Source organism: Mirounga leonina, unplaced genomic scaffold, assembly GCF_011800145.1.
Source record: "Mirounga leonina isolate KUSES-001 unplaced genomic scaffold, KU_Mleo_1.0 Mir_153, whole genome shotgun sequence".
NCBI lineage: Eukaryota > Metazoa > Chordata > Mammalia > Carnivora > Phocidae > Mirounga > Mirounga leonina.
The window spans coordinates 43,081,542-43,102,494 of record NW_023270387.1 but is presented as its reverse complement, the minus strand read 5'-3'; the positions used below and the strand labels follow the sequence as shown (position 1 = coordinate 43,102,494).

The following is a 20,953-nucleotide window of genomic DNA, read 5'->3' as shown; positions in this document are numbered from 1 at the left end:
TAAGTTATGTCAAAGTGGGTTCTGAAGTTTCATAACATGGTACAGGAAAAAAAAGGAATCTTGTGGTTAAATAATTTTATGAAAAGTTAAAAATAATTCAAAAATGTTTCGTTATCACTGGATTCCTCAGAGTCCTAGAAGCTCACAGAATGTGGCATAGGATTGAACTTCTTGCATTAAACGGAGAAGAGTTTTGGCATCTTGGGTGGAAGGACATGAGGGGAACCAAAGCAACACAGCAGACAGAGGAGCAGAGGGTAAAGGTCCACAACAACAATGTGAATTTAGGAGAGGTGGATTCAGGTTGGGATGGGAGGGTTGGAGAGAAGCAAGCAGCTCCCCTTTCCTCTTCCATCTCCAAGTAGAGAACGAGTATGCAATATTGCATCAACTCATCTGATCATGCTCTGTCTTACAGAGCTAGTGTTGCCCTACACACAACTTGGCAATTACTGATGGGGAGTAGTGGTGGTATATGTAGAAGTAGTTGCAGATGGCCAAGGAGTGGATTGGATAGAGACATTTAGTAATTGACTCTGTTATACTTGTGGTTTTCTACCTTTACCTAGGTAGTGTTAGGTATTTTTACCTTGTTCCATTTTTCTGAGCCTAGCCCCAAATGAAGTTTGTGTATTTTAAAATACATCTAAGAGAGTAGAGAGAGATAATGCTAATAATAGAGTTAGAGACAAAGGGCCTGATTGGTGATGATAAGGTCCTGACATTATCCCCTCTGAGGAGCCTTCCCTGGCGGATGTTGGATAGGGCTCTTAGGTGCTTCCCTAGCAGCCTCTATAGTAACTTTAATCATGCATGGTTGCAATGACTTCTAGCAGCTCACCTTCTCACTAGATATTAAAATCCTTGAGAGCAGAAGCGGCCCATTTATGCACTTGGAGTGTAACCAGCAGCTTATATAGGGCCTGTTGGCACATACGTACTCACCAAGTAATTTATGAATGAACTAAGCTGTGAAAGGGAAAGAGAAATAGACTAATACCAATTAAAATCACAAGAAAATATTGTGATCTCTTTTATGTTGATGTTTATTATACTGAACTTCCTTTAAACTCAGGACAGCTTTAGACAGATAATTAATTAATGGAACTGGGTCCTAGCCCTGATGTCACAACAAATTGGCTTAGTCACTATGAACAGGTCGAGTCTTCTCTTTGGCATCAGTCTCATCAGCTGTGAAAAGAGAGAATTTACATTCTTCTTTCTTCCAAAAGGATTGAAGGTGACTCGAGACTATCTCCAGCCCTTGACTAATGCAGTTAAAACTGGTGGAAGTCCTAAGAATAATGTTCCCTTAATAGGAAAGATTTCTCAAATTGAGAGTTTAAGAACAAGACGTTTATTTAAGCAATCACTTACTAGAGCAAGTGCACTCTATCAATATGATTAGCCCTAAATTTTTGGTTGCAAAAAATCAAAAACCCATCGAATTGCTTAGGTCATCTGAAGAGCAGCTCCCAGGAGTGACGGAATTGCTGAAAGATCCAGGCAACTCCAAGAACCTTTGAAAATGAAATTAGGCTATCAAACACCATCACATCAGCTTTGTCTTTCTCTAGCCACCCAGCAGCTTTTTGCATAGAAAGTGGGAGAGAGCTTCCAGCAGCTTCTGGGTTTACATCCTCACAGGTTTGCCCCCTAAAAGAAAAGGGGGCAAACTCAGTTGGAGAAGTGCTGGGGAAGAACCGGATGAGTCTGGCTTCAGTCACCTGCTCACACTCAAGATTTGGAGACTAGCGCAACTCTGAGTCCAGGAGAGAGTGGCCCCCGGACAGGCTCCACTCAGGTCACGTGGGCGACACTGGCCAATTACAATGTGTTTGGAGACACAGAGTGTGCAGGAAATGGTAACTTCCATTTGGATAACCTGTCGGGGGACCTGGAGGGGATGTTTGGGAGTAGAAGCCTAAAAGTGGCCATGGAGAAATCACTGCAAAATCAGGAAACTCTTTGTTGTTTTTACTACACAGCTTTATGGACATTTATAATCCCCTACGCTAATGTACATATTCACATTGTAGACGGATATAAGCAAGGTATGATTTTAAAAAGAAACAGAAAAATATTTTTTCCACAAAATTGTGCATTATTATTTTTTTTTAAAGATTTTATTTATTTATTTGAGAGAGAGAGAATGTGAGAGAGCACATGAGAGGGGGGAGGGTCAGAGGGAGAAGCAGACTCCCCGCCGAGCAGGGAGCCTGATGCGGGACTCAATCCAGGGACTCCAAGATCATGACCTGAGCCGAAGGCAGTCGCTTAACCAACTGAGCCACCCAGGCGCCCCAAAATTGTGCATTATTAAACAGATACATATCTAGTGGCATCTGATAACTTTCACATATGCAGAATAAGTGGACAACTGAAGCTCTTACACTGGCCATACACATAGAGGTAAGTAGAGTTGAAACAATACATGATCTGAAAAGAAGCACCACTTCAGAAAGGTATGAAGTAGTTGCTTAATGATTTAAAAAAAAAAAAAAGGAATAAAAGAGGCTCTTGGAACCTAAGACTTAACCTTAGTTCTGATTTTCAGGTTATGTTTACAGATTTCCACTGAATTAAGTCAATTCAAAAGGACAATAATTTTGCCAAGTAAAGCAGATTTCTGTTTCAAATGCAAACTTTAAAAATCTTAACTTTGTTCCTGAGAACCATTTAAGATGTATTACATGCTTTCTTGCACTATAAAATATGATTCAGAAGACAACTTAGCTTTTCTTATAGACCCTGGGTTCCTTTTACTTTTTCTCTCTTCCTTCTTTTGCTGGTATTGTGTATATGCAGCTTTAGGTCTACAGCTAATAAGCCAATTCTGTGTATTGACAGCCTAAGAGTAAATAGGGATAGAATGGAGTTCTTTTTAATAGACCCCTATTTCTGATTAATAGCAACAGATTAAAACATTAACAGTGAAATCAGTTGATGGTTTGATTACAGATAATTTTATTCATCTTTTTTATAATTCTGGTTACTTTATAAGCTATTTATAAGGTGGACATACCATGTTAGTGTTCACATTCAAAGGTGTGGAACAGAGGAGTGATTAATCTTGAACCATGAATAGTGTAGGTCCTGATATCTTTATTTTATTCTCTAGGCCCAAACAACAGGAAGGAAACAGCACATCTATAAATATTTCATGAACTGGCAAATAAAATTATGGAGAATGAATGGAAACTTATGTAGGTTTTTCTCACAGATTTCTCAATCCATAAGATTGAGTCTGGAGAAAAATAAGGATGAGCAGCTCAGAAACAGAAATTCTAACTCCACAGTCATGAGTACCCCAGTGAAGAAGAAAGAGGAAGGAGATCAAAAAGAAACCAGTTTGACTACAGGAACACCTCAGCTAAGATTAGGTTTAAAAATAACATGTACAACAAGTAAGGGAAGGGAAGTAAACTCAGAACAGATTCGAGGGGAGTCTAAACTCATCCAAATAGGGTTAGGATGCACAAACCAAGTCTAAGGACATGCCTGGAGAAAAAGATAAGAGCAGAAGAAGACAGTATAGGGGTTTATTCAGAGCAAAATATTGATCACGAACGGAAAGCCTAATGCTTAAATAACGTGATGCAAGGTTAACAGATGACACAGAGAAGGCAGACCTAACATAACCAACTCACTTCCTTCTCTTCTAATAATAAAGATTTCAGATTGAGCAATCAGGAGCCTGCCTGTCAACTGCTATGTTTAATAAATGCCCCTTGTCATGTCCTGTGAACAAGGTGGTTATGGACTGGCTCCAAAGTAAGATGAGTAGATAGTGACACAGAGCTCAAACCCCTGTTGGGAGCTAACCTCATTTTTATCAGAAGTTAGGATGCCGTCATAAAAGGCAGAATGAGCAAATTAGATCCATCAGTAGGAGACAGAAGTGATGTGATGAAATTTGGATTTTAGAGTATTCTCATAGAGATATAAACACTTGGCAAGTATAAATTAGCTCATCATTTTTGAAAATCTATATGAAAGTATGTAATCAGAACCACACAAGCATCTATTCCCTTTGATCTAGTAATCTATTAAGAATAAAACCCAATTAAAAAATCTTAAATACATAAAATAATCTGTGTATAAAGATATTCATAATGACATTATTTATAACAGTGAAAACTGAAAACTGCCTGAATGCAGAATAAGAAGAGGAAGGTCAATTAGAGGGGATGTTATGGTGCATCCTTATGATGCAATATTATTCAGCTACTAAAGATTACATTTACAAAGAGTTTGCCATGGAAAATGCTTATGATAAATTTTAGAATTGCATATAATATGATGCAATTAGGAAATACGATGCTAACAGTGATTAATTCTGGGTAGGAGCTTCTGTGTGATTTTGTTTTTCATTATTAAGTCCCATTTTTCCTAAACTAGATAAGGTTTACTTTCTCCATTTTGGCATTTCCATTCATGCCCTGGCTATCTACACATTACACAATATCTCCTCTTCCTTTCTAACAGAATCCTGATTATGCATAGGTAGCAAAAACTTGATTTCCCTGGCTTCTTTGTGCTAAGGGTAGTTATGACTAATGGAAAATAAGCAGAAATCTACTGGGCAAACCTCTGGTAAAACTACTGTTTCCTGAACTTTAAAAAAGAGGAAGTGGGGTGGGCAAACTCAGTTGTTTACATGTCTTTGCCCTTAACCTATCCAGAATACTTGCTGCTAGAAATCAGTATAACAGGCAGAAGTCTAAGCTGTCCCCAAGATTCACACCTCCCTGGGTCCATGACCACTGAGTAGAGATAGCACCTATGAATATGATAGGATACTCACCTCCTTAATTAGGTACCTTACATAAGACTCCACTGTAGATGACCGGGGAGAGATTCTCCTTCTGACCTTGAAGAGGTAAATTGCCAACTTGTGAAAGGCCACGTGGCTAGAAACTGACGTTACCCTCTCTAGAACCTGAGAGCAACCCGCAGTCAACAGCCATCTGTCATTGTTTTTAGGGTCTTTTCCAAGGTATGGATATAACCTTAACTGAAATTGACACATTACTTTTAGCAAAAAATAATAGATTTAAAATGAAACTGGAATCATAGATTAAAGCCTCAGAAGAAAATTTAATAGATATTAGTATAAAATCTGACACTTGGGCTTAAATGATCAGCAGCTTAAATCAGTAGCCTAAGATCCTATTTGACAGCATACCATTTGCAAAAATAAGGAGGCTTTTCGATGACCGTGAGTGTAGCATGTGTCAACAGTTTGCTACAGCTGTTAAAATAAATTAATGCAGTATAATACTATATAAAATTAAAAATGTGACATAAGCAAGGTAGGTTAAAGCCTCATTATACCATGCTCTGTCCAGTCTGTCTGGTATGTTATCAACGGCCCTGGCCACTACACTAAAAAAAGGACCTATTACAGAGTATCCAGGTAGGGAATCAAAATGATAAGGGTTCTTAAAGCCATTTCACATGAACAACAAGCAGGAGTTCTTAACAACGAGTTTCACAAGACAGTGAAAAATCAGAGGATTCGTGAAAGCCAATTAAGAAAGTAAATGTTAGAAACTTCCTAAATTTGCAAGTACTATTCAAATGTTAAATATCATCATTCTGAACATTCTTGGCAAATTAAAGCTGACTTGCAGTCTACATGATGAACTTAATTTACAAAGTTTGTAAATGAAACCTAAGTTTGCATCATTGCTCTCAGAGGTGGATTTGAATATCTCCCACCTTTCTAAAACCAATCATACCCTGGACACTGTGGCCTAGGTTAGACCACCCAGTGACTTGAAACAAAGTGCACTGTTGATAGCATTGAGGGAGACAACCATTTCATCACTTTCCTACTTTGCTTTTTAGACCCACCACTGGCAGAAATGTAGCAGATAAGTCCAAGTTTGATGCCTTCAAGAGAGAGCCTACGCTATCTTTTCTCTTGTCCATCATTTTCCCACCTTAACACTGGGAATAGCACAGGAAAAGAAGATGAAATTTCAGGCTACTTACATGTAATCTTATTAGGGTTCTACACTGAGAAGAGTTCACTAAGTTCCAATCTTAGCTTTTCCAGAAAATACCCATGCCCTCTCCTACTTCTGCTCTGTGCAGTCTCATTTTCTCATCCGAATGTGGGAGTGCCCAGAGATCAGTACTTGGTCCTCTGACCTGCCTCCTGGACTTTTCTCCTCAACTCCAGAATCATGCACAACCCTCTACTGGACATCTGCTCTTAGATGTCTTCTAGATTTTAATATATATAAAACTAAGTCTCAATATCTCCCCACTGACCCCTCCACATCTCAGGATTCCTACCACAGAAAATGGCAGCTCTCTTCTTCTAGTGGCTCAGGCCAAAAACCGTGGAGCCCTCCCCAAATCCTCTCTTTCTTGCATAACCTCCATTCAAATTGTCAGGAAATCCCATCTGCCACCTGTTCAAAACTACATGTCAAGTTTGACTACTTCCCACAATTTCTCTTTCGTAGATGCTACAAAAGAGTCCCAGCTAATGTCCTGCTTCCAGTTTTTCCCGCAACAATCCAGGCTCAACATAACCACCCGAATGATTGTTTAAATCAAATATTGTATCATATCTCATCAAACCCAATGTCTTCCCATCTGACTCAAAGCAAAACCCAAAGTTGTTACAATGCTCCAAAGACTCAGCATGACCCCTGTCACCTCTCTGACAAAAAACAAACAAACAAACAAACAACACCTTTGAGTAGAGTGAAATCTTCCCTGGTCACCTGCTTAAAAGTGCTCTCCTTTCTTTGAACTCTTTCCTGTATCCCATGCATATGCACAACACAAGCTCTACACTCCTTCCCTGCTTGAATTTTCTCCTCAGCATTTAGCTCTGCTGACAAACTATACATTGCACTTATTCATCTTTTTATTACCTGTCTCCACCATTATAATGCAAGCCCCAAGACGGCAGGGATTTTATCTGTCGTGTCCCCTAGTATAACTGTTGTGCCTAAAACAGTGCCTGTCACATAGGAGAGGTGCTCAGTGACTTTTTTTTTTAAGATTTTATTTATTCATTAGAGAGGGAGAGAGAGCACAAGCAGGGGGAGAGGCAGAGGGAGAGGGAGAAGCCGACTCCCCGCTGAGCAGGGAGCCCAATGCGGGACTCGATCCCAGGACCCTGGGATCATGACCTAAGCTGAAGGCAGACGCTTCACCAACTGAGCCACCCAGGCACCCCTGCTCAGTGACTATTTAAAGAATGAATAAATGAAACTATAAAATAAGTAGTTAGACCACAAGATAATTTTGAAGTACTCTCCAGATCTACTTTTCCTGTGTTTCCACTCAATGGTGGGGGAAGATATAATGACATGATAATTTGGGAGTTAAGTATGGGCTTCTCTTACTGTGGTAACAGTAGATCTCTTTAGACCTTGATCATTTGACATTATTCCTCATGTCTGTCCTTTACAAAATCTGAAACATAAGAACTAAACTTATAACCAGATGAACTGCAGGGTGATAACTCTCTTTCCAAAGGAACTCACCCAGGGAGAGTGGTCATAATGAGCTTCTTGAGGTACTGTTAAAAAATGGGACTTATACAGTGTTTCAGAAACATATTGTATGGGTAATGTTAGGCACCCCATTGCTGACACCCTCTCTTTTATCTTGGGAACCCTGGGAACATAAAACCCAGAGGACTTGTCTTATGGTTCACAAAGGTTGTGCCCACCCTAGAAAATTCAAAGGGACCAAGAATGAGAAAAGTTCTCCATAGAGAACTTCCTTCCCCTGGAGCAACCTTTGACAGGCAAATGATTCTTGAAAGATGATTCTTTCTCATTTAGTTCAAGGAAATAGATTTACAACCCTTGGTTTTTCTGACATTGGCTTTTCTACCTTATGCCTAGGACAATCTAATCACTTCAGAATATTCCTGGACATGTCAGGCTAACCTAGTCTTTGAATAGTGTCCTAGCATGTTAGGTCAATGAACAGGCTGCTGAGAAGCTGCCGCGGCTTCTCATTTTTATGTAATGGGATATTGGTTTTTCCTCCAATCCCAGCAGGCTAGCCCAAGAAATCAATACCTCACTAGTCAGTGAAGCAAACAGAGTTGAAACAGGAGGCCTTGGGAGAGCAGGGCTGCTGCCCACAAATCGAAGGTCACTTGCTTCAAAGATGGCAAACAAGACACATCAAAGAAGGTAAAGGACCACAAAACAGGGACAAACAAAATTAATACTGAAAAAAAATGAAGTAACACAGGGAGGAAGAAGGCAAATATGTCTTAGTAACAAAACCCCTACTGACACAGGAAGCAACCGTTCCTAGAAAGTTCTGACAATGGTTCTGACAGAGGATACAGGGCTTGTGCCTGTTGTTTTTCTTTCCAAGGTACAATGCTGGTATAGGAAATACCAGCCATATCCAGAATCAATCAGACCTGCGTGTATATCCTAGCTCTGAGACTCACTAGTTGCGTGACTTTGCGTAAGTTACTTAAATCCTGTTGTGCTTTAGTTTCCATATTACAAAATGAGGATAAAATAGCCCTAATTTTAAAAGAAACTCTAATGAGTTAAATTATATAATGACTACGATTGAGTCAAAAATGAAGTAGACAATCAACAAAAGAGAACACGTACTAGGTAAACATGGCAGACTTACCAAAATGCTGAAAAAATGATTTCAAAGAAACAAAATATTCCAATTAGAATCTCAAGAATTAAAAGAATGAGAAAATGTGCAGCAGCATTCAAGAGATTTCAATACATTTTTAGAAATCTGAACATAATGGATAATGTAGTGGATTTACAAGAACAAGGGCTTTGAATAGAGGGATCTGGGTTCTAATTCTGACTCTGCCACTTGCTACCCATATGATCATGGGTAAATCATTCAATGTCTCTAAGCCTCAGCTCCTTAATTTGTAAAACAGGCATAATAACAGCACCTTGTTCATAAGGGTTTGTGAGAAGTAAATGAAACAAACAAAGCACTTAGGGCACGGCCCGGTAAGAAGAGTAAGAGTATGTTTCATAAATATGAAGTTTCACTATTATTCTTAATAGTAAGATTCTTTGTGGTCTTGTATTGACAATTTTCTGATGAGTGATAAAGCTATTAACTGCAGCAGTGACATGTTCTTACTTAAGATATCTTAGAGGGGCGCCTGGGTGGCTTAGCTGGTTGAGCATCCACCTTCGGCTCAGGTCATGAACTCAGGGTCCTGGGTCGGGTGCCATGGCAGGCTCCCTGCTCAGTGGGGAGTCTGCTTCTCCCTCTCCCTTTGCCCCTCCCCCAACTCCTGCTCTCTCTCTCTCAAACAAATCTTTTTTTTAAAAAGATATCTTAGAATAAAGATGAAAAGCTTGTCTTTGCTTTTAAGAATACCCAGGATCTCCTAACGGTGGCTTCCAATGCCCCTCTGCATAGCATCCCTTAAAAAGGAGTTCCTCTCACTAGTCCCTCTTGGATCTTCCTTTGGGGACTCTTTCATCCTTGGTGACAAGGAAGCTGTCTCACTCTTGGGCAGAGGTAACAGCCTTTCCTTCAATTGATACTGTATTATAATTATTTGTTTATGTGAGTTTCCTCCCAGGAGACTGGGAATTCTTTTTTTAAAAAAAGATTTTATTTATTTATTTGACAGAGAGAGAGAGCACAAGCAGCAGGGAGTGGCAAGCAGAAGGAGAGGGAGAAGCACATGGGACTTGATCCCAGGACCCCGGGATCATGACCCAAGCCGAAGGCAGTTGCCTAACCAACTGAGCCACCCAGGAGCCCTGAGACTGGGAACTTCTTAATGGGAAGAATCTGTGCCCTTTAGCATCAGTGCCCCACTGCTTGGCAAAGTGCCTATATAAATACATAGTAGCTATTCAAGGACTACTTCAGGAATGAATGAACGAATACATGAGTGAATGAATGAACAAAAGTATAACACAAGGCATCCTAACTAGGGTGCATATCAAAATCACCAAAGGACTGTTTTTCAAAAAACATACATTTTGTGCCCCTCCAGATACCTCAGAGCAAGGCTGAGCCATGTGCAATCTTAGCGAGCTCCTCAGGAGTTCCTGATGTACAATTCCTCAAGAATCATTGTCACTGGGAGCGCCTGGGTGGTTCAGTCAATTAAGCATCCAATTCCTGATTCTGGCTCAGGTCATGATCTCAGGGTGGTAAGATCGAGCCCCACAAAAGGCTCCATGCTCAGCGGGGAGTCTGCTTGAGATTCTCTCCCTCTGCCCCCCGCCCAACTTGTGCTTTCTCACTCTCTCTCTCAAATAAATAAATGAAGCTTTTTAAAAAAAAATCATTGTCACTGCATTGAGTTCTGGACTAGATCTGAAGTCTCGGCCTGGTTTCACCAATGAAAATCATTGAAAAGCTTCTCTGGAACTCCATTTTACTAGTAGTAAGAAAAAACCAGTATGATAGCCATTGTGCATGACTCAAACGACAGTAACTGAAGAAAATGAGAGATGACTGTAAACAAGATGACAGGAATTTCAATGAGGAGAAAACTGCTAAATTGTGGTCCTGGGGTGTGAAGGAGGAATATGCTGGATAATAAGATCCACAGGCTAATGGGAGATTCTTGCAGGCTGCTTTGTGGCATGACCAAGTAAACAATCCTGCAGTTCCCAGTCTAGTGCCCAAGGCATGAAAGGGGGGTTATTTCCCTCATCTTCATTTTCCTTCTCTGCTCCCCTTCCACACTGCAGGGCACTACAACCTCCCTGCTGTGCAGTGTCTATGGTGCTTTCTGGATGAAAGGAGTATATAAGGTGGAGTCTTCCTGGGAAATACAGCAGTAAATTAATTTCTCTGCTTCTGCACAGCTCTCTAAGGACAGAAATACCACCACAAAGGGTAGGGAAAAGAATAACAGTAAAAGAATCTTCTGAAAGAGTCCTTGAAAAGGAGTGCAGCAAACAGTTCTGTTCCATCCAATAACCACTAACCACGGGACCATGCTGCATGTGTGAGCCACTGAGCTGGTGGATGACCTGGAAGGTTTCCCAGTGCAGTGCAGGGGCCAGGCACCCAGAGAAAGAACCTTAACATAATTGTGGCAAGAGATGGGGGAAACTACCTGAGAGTCAGTAACAGAGAGTGCTTGAGCCAAGTCCTAAGGGAAGAATCGAGAGACAGGTACATAACTGTAGGAAGCATGGCCCAGTCAGGGGGAATAGCAAAATGTGAACAGGGGATGTGATGCAGTTTAGTATCACCAGGGGACAAACGGAGGGACAAGGTAGCCAGAGACAGGCCTGGAGGGGCAAGAAAAGACCTCACTGTGGGGTTTTCTATGCTCAGGAATGGGGGGTTTCTGAAGGGTGAGTAACCTGGTTCTAAGGGACCAGGGCTTAGATGTCCAGGTGGATGTGAGGTCTCCACATCAGATGATCTGATGGGCAGAAAAGCTAATGAATTTAGTTTCAGATGTATTGGTTTAAAGAGTTGTCTGGGTGATATCCAGGTAGAGATCCAGAAGGATATGAAGTTTGAAGTATGGGAAGGAAGTCTTGGTTAGAGATCAAGATCCAGGCGGAAAGCTGACTCCAGAAACATAAATTAATGAGCATGGCTGTGTTCCAATAATACTTCATTTACAAAATAGGGGGCAGGCTATACCTGGGCTACAGGCTATACACTGATCCCTGCTCTAAGGTGTCTAAATTTGAATCAAGAAGTAGAGCCTACAGAAGTAGGGTCATATTATAGTGGGTAGGTTGAGTTTTTAGCACCATACAGTACAGATATCATGGGCAAAGTCTGGAGATACACTATTAAAATTGTCCAAGTGTAAGACAGGAAAGATCTAAGCTTTAAGTAATGACAATGGGAACCATGCAGGAGAGAAGGACATATGTCACACCTTGCCTCCGGCACACCAAGCTATGATGATATCCTCTGAGGATCCATATCTACTTTCCTACAATGTTTTAGTCATAGTAGGATCTCAGATTATCTGTGAAATTACAAGCACAGACATAGAAAACCTCTGGAGAACCAATTTAGCTAAAGATAAAAATTAAATATTATTATTAATTTAGACTTACTTAGGAAAGTAGCTTGAGTTTGAGGTTCTTGCACTTACACTACTCTCAATTTAAGAAACAATTTCCATCTTTCATTGTAGGGCATTAAGAATCTGTCAGAAGCAACGATTCAAGGTTATGGTGGCCTCATAAAATGAGTTTGGGAGTTTTCCTTCCATTTCTATTTTTTGGAACAGTTTCAGAAGAATAGGTATTAATTCTTCTTAAACTGTTTGGTAGAATTCCCCTGGGAAGCCATCTGGCCCTGGGCTCTTGTTTGTTGGGAGATTTTTGATTATTGCTTCAATTTCCTTAGTGGTTATAGGTCTGTTCAGGTTTTCTATTTCTTCCTGGTTCAGTTTTGGTGGTTTATACATCTCTAGGAATGCATCCATTTCTCCCAGATTATCTAATTTGCTGGCATAAAGTTGCTCATAATATGTTCTTACAATTGTTTGTATTTCTTTGGTGTTGGTTGTGATCTCTCCTCTTTCATTCATGATTTTGTTGATTTGGGTCATTTCTCTTTTCTTTCTGGTAAGTCTGGCCAGGGGTTTATCAATCTTGTTAATTCTTTCAAAGAACCAGCTCCTAGTTTCGTTGATCTGTTCTACTGTTCTTTTGGTTTCTATTTCATTGATTTCTGCTCTGATCTTTATGATTTCTCTTCTCCTGCTGGGTTTAGGCTTTATTTGCTGTTCTTTCTCCAGCTCCTTTAGGTGTAGGGTTAGGTTGTATATTTGAGACCTTTCTAGTTTCTTGAGAAAGGCTTGTATTGCTATATACTTTCCTCTTAGGACTGCCTTTGCTGCATCCCAAAGATTTTGAACAGTTGTGTTTTCATTTTCCTTTGTTTCCATGAATTTTTTAATTCTTCTTTAATTTCCTGGTGGACCCATTCATTCTTTAGTAGGATGCTCTTTAGCCTCCATGTATTTGAGTTCTTTCTGACTTTCCTCTTGTGATTGAGTTCTAGTTTCAAAGCATTGCACAGCAAAACAGTCAACAGAAACAAAAGACAACCAACAGAAGGGGAGAAGATATTTGTAAATGACATATCAGATAAGGGGCTAGTATCCAAAATCTATAAAGAACTTATCAAACTCAACACCCAAAGAACATAGAATCCAATCAAGAAATGGGCAGAAGACATGAACAGACATTTTTCCAAAGAAGACATCCAAATGGCCAACAGACACATGAAAAAGTGCTCAACATCGCTCGGCATCAGGGAAATCCAAATCAAAACCTCAGTGAGATATCACCTCACACCAGTCAGAATGGCTAAAATTAAAAAGTCAGGAAACGACAGATATTGGTGAGGATGCGGAGAAAGGGGAACCCTCGTACACTGTTGGTGGGAATGCAAGCTGGTGCAGCCACTCTGGAAAACAGTATGGAGGTTCCTCAAAAAGTTGAAAATAGAGCTACCATACAACCCCAGCAATTGCACTACTGGGTATTCACCCCAAAGATACAAATGTAGGGATCCAAAGGGGCACGTGCACCCCAGTGTTTATAGCAACAATATCCACAATAGCCAAACTATGGAAAGAGACAAGATGTCCATCGACAGATGAATGGATAAAGAAGATGTGGTCTATATCTACAATGGAATATTATGCAGCCATCAAAAGGAATGAAATCTTGCCATTTGCAATGACATGGATGGAACTGGAGGGTACTATGCTGAGCAAAATAAGTCAATCAGAGAAAGACATGTACCATATGATCTCACTGATATGAGGAATTCTTAATCTCAGGAAACAAACTGAGGGTTGCTGGAGTGGTGGGGGTGGGAGGGATGGGGTGGCTGGGTGATAGACATTCGGGAGGGTATGTGCTATGGTGAGTGCTGTGAATTGTGTAAGACTGTTGAATCACAGACCTGTACCTCTGAAACAAATAATACATTATATGTTAAAAAAAGAAGAAGATAGTAGGAAGGGAAAAATGAAGGGGGCGAAATCAGAGGGGGATATGAATCATGAGAGACTATGGACTCTGAGAAACAAACTGACGGTTCTAGATGGGAGGGGGGTGGGGAGATGGGTTAGCCTGGTGATGGGTATTAAAGAGGGCACGTACTGAATGGAGCACTGGGTATTATATGCAAACAATGAATCATGGAACACTACATCAAAAAGTAATGATGTAATGTACGGTGATTAACATAATTTTTAAAAAGTACAAAAAAACCCCCTAATGATGTGGGGTACCTGGGTGGCTCAGTCATTAAGCAGCTGCCTTCGGTTCATGTCATGATCTCAGGGTCCTGGGACCGAGCCCCACACTGGGCTCTCTGCTCCACGGAAGCCTGCTTCTCCTCCCACTCCCCCTGCTAGTGTTCCCTCTCTAACTGTGTCTCTCTCTGTCAAATAAATAAATAAAATCTTAAAAAAAAAAAAAAAACTGATGATGTAATGTATGGTGATTAACATAACTTAATAAAATTAAAAAAAAAAAAAGAAGCAATGATTCAAATGGTTGTACTACAGACTGGAGTTCATCATATGAAATGGTTGTTACCATTAAACACCACCATCATTTCCTTTATTGTCATTTTATAATTTTAAAGATTTTATTGATTTATTTAATTATTACAGAGAGAGAGCGCACGGGGGGAGAGGCAGAGAGAGAGGGAGAGAGAATCTCAGAGTACCAGCTGAGTGCAGAGCCTGACACGGGGCTCAATCCCAGGACCCTGAGATCATGACCTGAGCTGAAACCAAGAGTTGGCCCCTTAACCTACTGAGGCATCCAGGCACCCCACCATCATTTCCTTTAAATGATGTCTTCTAACTTTGCTCTAATTTTAGATTTCAAATTAGGCCCTTCCTTTTATGTCCCTAAGTATAGACAGCTCTCATCAAATCAGCTAAACATCCAAGGTTAAATGTGCTGGGACCAAGTAAGTCAGTGAAGGCACATCCTACAGCCTCATTTAAATTCTTTGGCGACGGATGCCTATAACCTGGAATATCTATTTCCTATAGGAAATGCTAACATTTTAAGAATAAGAACTAGCACCTCATAGCATGCTCTGAACTCAGAAAGGCCTTAATATACATCATTCACAGCACAGACCTGGACAGTCACTCAATACAAATTGTGTTGAATCAGTGAATGCACCAGTGACTGTCAAGAATTTTTTCATGGTTTGACATTTGAAAAATGGGAATAATCAGAGATGGCCTACTACCCAATTTAAAAATAAAAGGTTTTTTTTTAAATGGTGTTCTATACTTAACCCACTAAAAAATGAATTAGAATGAGTCTCTACCCATACCCAGGTGAATTATCTATGCATTTCCAATTTGTATAAGGATATTATGTTTCTAAGTGCCTATTTTCTAGAAGCCTATAAAATAAATGATATGTGATACTACTCTTCAAGCAGCTTCCAGAAAAACTAGCCATGTCTTAACTGCTGCATATTTCAGGCTGCAGAGTAATAATAATAATAATAATAATAGTAACAATAAAGAACTCAGTAAACAACGAAACACAGAAAACTTTCCCTTTAAATGAGAATTCTAGACCAGCATTTCCTAAGCATGTCCCACTATTTTGTTAAGTATTGTACATGATCAAACATATTTAGGAACTTCTGCAGGGTGTAGTCCCCTCTTAGAGAAGATACCAGAAAAAGCCATTATTTGTATGGCACGCCATCATTTTAGAAATGCACAGTGGCTCTAGGGCATATTTTGATTTTGAAATGTTAACATATGAAATAACAAAAAGAGCATGTTAGAATAAAAAAAATAAGATAGTAGTTATACAGCTTTAGAGAAGTCACCTATGTCCCAACTTTTTATTTCTTTCAAATGGTAAATAATAATAAAGCCTACTCCATAGGCTCATGCTAAGGATTGAATGAGTTCATATGCATAAAAATCTTTGCATGAAGGTACCATATAGCAAACAGCAAGAAATCCAGCCATGGTTCTTACTAGAGACTCAGAATGCACATTTGAATATCAAAGTCCCGAAAAGTCCCGCAGCAAGGGAAAATGTCGTTCAGGTTGGTTTTCTCAAATGTCTTTGACCATGTATATTAATCCAGGTTCTTGGTTGCAAGACACAGAATCTGAAGCTGGCTAAATATGAAATAGTTTATTCAAGAGATACTGTGTAGTTTGCAGGATTATTCGGCAGTCTAAAGAAATAGGCTCAAACCTAAGCTTCCAAAAACTCAAACCCCACATAAAACAGGCCTGATGAGGATACAGCTGCTAGCCACCATTGAGCACTGGGTCCTAAAAATCTGCAAATCTTCAAGGAGCTCAACTTGAATTCAACTGTCCCCGGGGCCAATAGTGATTCTCTTTCTGGGTCAAGCACAGGACCCTGCAAACTCTGCTGTCTCCCAAGGATAGAGGCCTGTTCTGCCTCCACCTACCCCCCCACCCCCACCCCCACCAAAAAATGGATTTTGTATTGTACCTTCTTCGTCTAGTTGCTCAATCAGTATGACTGATGGAATCTAGGTCATATTCCTGTGCTCTGGCTGCAAAGAGAGCAAAAGAAAGTTTTATGGGTTCTTCCTGGGGAGGTAAGCCTGCTATGGCTAGAAGTTCCCCAAAGATAGCAAACATATGTAATAATTACTAGAAATCCAAAACACATGAAAAATATCACTACACTGAGGACCACCACCTCCTCCCTGTAAAAAATGAATAACTTCTTATGGAGAGCACTGCTGAATATACTCCTTCCCCCAGAAGGACACACATCAACATTTTTCTTTTTAACTGCAGGGAAGACGTTAAAATTGAGTGGAGTTTAATGTAAGAAAGTTTCTTCCTGGGATACCCATTGATTTGAGAACATTCTGAGCAAGAGGAGGGGCCTAAAAAGTCACTATACATAGGATAGAAATCTGCTAGGACTAGGACACGAGGCAGAGGGGACCATGAGCCAGGGGCACTGCAGGTCTGTGACCTTGGTTCCTGTCACCATCATTGGATAGATATTACTGTTCCACTATTTCCCAGGCATTTTCCTGGTGTCCTGTTTCTAAACACAGTCACACATGAGCCACTGCACCCTAAAAGCAGGATGGAACAGCCTGGAAAGGGCTGAGATATAGAAACAGACCCTTCTACCGAGTGTAGCTGCTGTGTGCATCAGAGCTAAGTATGGATGGTGACATCCAGACCAGTAGATGGGCTGCAGAAACAGGGGATAGGGATGTTATGCTTGAGGGGTAGGTATGGTGTATATGTGAAATCAGGCATAACATATACCTATGTCACTTAATGCTCTCAACAACCCTAGAAGGTGGGTTGGTGTGGCCATAAAAGTGAACCTTAAAGGAGCAACTGGTGGAGATTCAGGCCATGGGTACCACCAATATACCAGGTAAATGGGTCAGCAGGTAGCAGGGCCCCATCGGCCACTGAGAAGGCCCCAGAAGATAGGACTCCCAACATTGGGGATGGTCCAACAAGAACAGACCAAGGCTCTCATCCTAAAGAGACAAATCTACCAAAATGTATTGTCAAGACTGGGCTTGGGCACAGGAATACATAAAATAGACATTATTAGAACTCAGGTATAATGCGGACAGTGAGATGTACTGGAGCTCCTGATCTATAGGATGATTGTGTAAATCTAAATTACAACCCAGGAATGGGGGTGTTACAATAATTATGCTAGGACAGCAGGATAAACCACAAATGTCCTTAGAACATGGGACATATGATCACAAATATATATTATCTGGCCCTAGTGAATCCACAGGTGGAATTCAAGTAAATGCAGCTGAGAAAGGGAAAGAACACAAAGGCTGCAAACTAAAGAAAATTCAACTGAGAGACAGTTTTTCCTTTTATTCCTTTGGTTTCAATATTTGAAGAGATGATGTAAAAAATCAGAGATGCTAGCTAGCATACAATTTACTTTTTCGCTCTTAATTCATAGCCAGAGGCTACCATGAATGTTCCAGCAACAGCAATGAGACATGAAAACTCTCACGGAAAGTTATTCCTGAAGACTGAAGAGCAAGAGGGCAAATTTCCCTCAGCAGTAGGTTCAGCAGCAGGTTCAGCAGCAAGATGGAGACTAGTCCCAATGACAAACTCTTCCACCACCCTGCAAGTTTCAGCTTCAGAAATGGCCAAGCCACAGTTGCTGCAAGACATGGCTATGGGGTCAAAGCCAAAGGTCATGGCCTTTGACGCATTCAAAGTTTTAGAGACGTAAAAAAAAATGAAATCAGATGTTTATCACCAGAATGAATGATTACAACATCACACAAAAGGACTTTAATTATTAGTAGATTCACTTTCTAAGAGAAAGATCTCTATGAGAAATGTTCCCTGATCCCAAATGTTGTAATCAAAGAAGGAGTGGATCGTAGTCTCCAAATGCTGTCACCTTGTCTTCATGTAGATAGTCTGATCTGGGCCTTTATTTTCAAATGCTGTGATACTATCCTCAGAAAGGAAGCAGAGTTTTATCAGTTTTATCAGAGATCTTTTAAAAAGACTTTTGAAGCAGTTTGACACTCCAGCCTCAACGCTGCAGTATTGTTCCTGAGATTCTAGGTGTTAACTTTGAATACTAACCTGGCACCGGGAAGACACGTTCATTAGGACAATTTCAGTAGCAGTACATTTAGAGGGAAGATGTTGAACGCAGTACAATGAGGCCTTGTACCCTCTTTAGCATTTCAGCGTACTTCAGGCTTGTGAAATCCCTCCACCCTCTCTCTGTACAAAGCTTCTCTTCAAAGTTTACACTGGCAGGGATTTGGAGGATTAAAAATCCCTTATCTAAGTACAGTAGGTCAGTCAGGCCTTAAGTTAATGAACCTCATGCTCTTAAGCAGAGTTTGACTGCAGCAGTCGAGGAAGAAATGTCAGAGTGAGGTGAAAGAAAATGGCCAAGAGGTTCTTTGGTCCACAAGCAAGTTTAGTCCTCCCTACAAATTCATAGGTCTTTTCCTTTCTTTTCTTCTCCTTTTTCTTTCCTTCTTTCTTTCTTTCTTTTTTTTTTTTTTTCCTAACACTTTTCCTCTATCTAACACCCTATATATTTTACTTATACTTTATTGTTTATTATTATCCAGGAGGTCAGGATTCTGTGTGTTTTATACATTGCTATATTTCCCAGAGCCTGGTACATAACAGCTGTTCAATAACATTTGTTCAATGAATGAATGAGTGAGTGATGGAAGACTCCCTCACCAAATAGATGAGTCATTCATTCCAGTTTGCCCTTTAGATGGAAAGTAACCTATTGAGAAAAGGATTTCTCTAAAATCCTACTCTCCTACCCCTGTACGTGGAGTTTCCAGGCAGAAGAGCAATTCTTTTGAAAGAAAGGAATTTGAAGGAATATGCAGAAGCCATAGAATAAAATTGAGTGTGGAGCTAAGGAATAAGGAGAATAGGTGAAGTCACATGAATTTTGCCATTTAAAATGAAAAAAGCCAGACTAACGTCCAAAAATCAAGCTATAAAAAATGTCATATTTCTGGGGTGCCTGAGTGGCTCAGTCGGTTGAGCATCTGACTCTTAATCTCTGCCCAGGTCTTGATCTCGGGGTCATGAGTTCAAGCCCCGCATTCAAAAAACAAAGTCATATTTCTCAAAATTCTGTAACCTCATAAGACCTGTGAGTTTTGCTCTGCATTTCTCTCTTTACAGGAATCATCCCTCAAACAAACAAACCAAAAGGGTTCATTGACAAGAAAAGTAGAAAGACAACAGCAAATGATGGATACTGTGTCCTGAATCAAAGGAAAAATCCTAAGAAATAGGGGAAACAAAGGGTTTTGGAAGAGAGAAGGAGAAAAGCATACTAGTGTGCCGTGGTTCCAAGAAGGAAGGCAAGAAACCCAGGAACTTCTGGAAGTAGCAACTTCCAGATACAGGCCAGCTCAGAGATACCAGAGAGAGGAGGGAGACACTGAGACCATCCAGGGCATGTGGCCAGAACAAAAAAGCATCCCAACTATGACCGAGAAAGTTGGCACCACCACCCTCTTCTCCATCTCCATCATCCCTCAACCCCACGCAGTTGCCTAATCCCCGCCGGTGTTTAAACTTCAGCGAGGGGCACCTGGGTGGCTCAGTTGGTTGAGTGTCTGCCTTTGGCTCAGGTCCTAATCCCAGGGTCCTGGGATCGAGCCGCATGTTGGGCTCTCCACTCAGCGAGGAGCCTGCTTCTACCTCTCCCTCTGCTTGTGCTTGCTCCCTCTCGCTCTCTCTCAAAATAAATAAATAATTACCTTAAAAAAAAAAAAAACCCTTCAGTGAGAGTCTCAAATCAGGTTTTTCTTTCCTATCCCTATAGCATTTTCCCTCGTTCAAAGCCTTGCCATTTTCCCATAGGAATGCAACGACTACCGTGTTACTCGGTCTCCAGGTTGATCTGCCTCCTGTCTATCTTTCCCTAGTCCCTGAGGAAAATTAGTCCATTCTGCTCTCCAGCATAAAACAGGTCAGAGATTCCTCCTCAGTCTATTTGAATGACATCCATTCACGTTATATTTTCAAACCATTCTCAAATGATTGCATGAATGTTTGCAATAAGGCCTTAGTGTGATTTCCATAAGTACAGAGACAATGCCTATCTTATTCATAGCTGAATCCCAAGCAACTAGCACAGTGCCTGTGCTCCATAAGTCTTTAATATGTTTTCCACAAATAAATAAAAATGGGAAAATTATGATATAAAACTATACAGAATGCAATCCTAGTAATGTAAAATATATTTATATATTTATATGTAAAATAAATACATATTATATAAATATATATCTATTTCAATATACAATTCATTTATAAATATAAAACATAAATTATTTCATATGTATTAATGTAAAATATATGCACACAGGAAATAGCAGAAAAATACAGTGAAACATTTATTTTTTTAATATATGCTTTTTTTAACTTTCAAAATTTACTATAAAA

At 40.2% G+C, this 20,953-nt stretch overlaps 1 protein-coding gene across 1 annotated transcript in view; it reads right to left on the bottom strand.

The window, feature by feature from the left end:
- Nucleotides 1–20,953, bottom strand: part of RAB38 (RAB38, member RAS oncogene family) — a 74,895-nt gene that overhangs the window by 20,741 nt on the left and 33,201 nt on the right. The gene's annotated exons all lie outside the window — the stretch shown is intronic.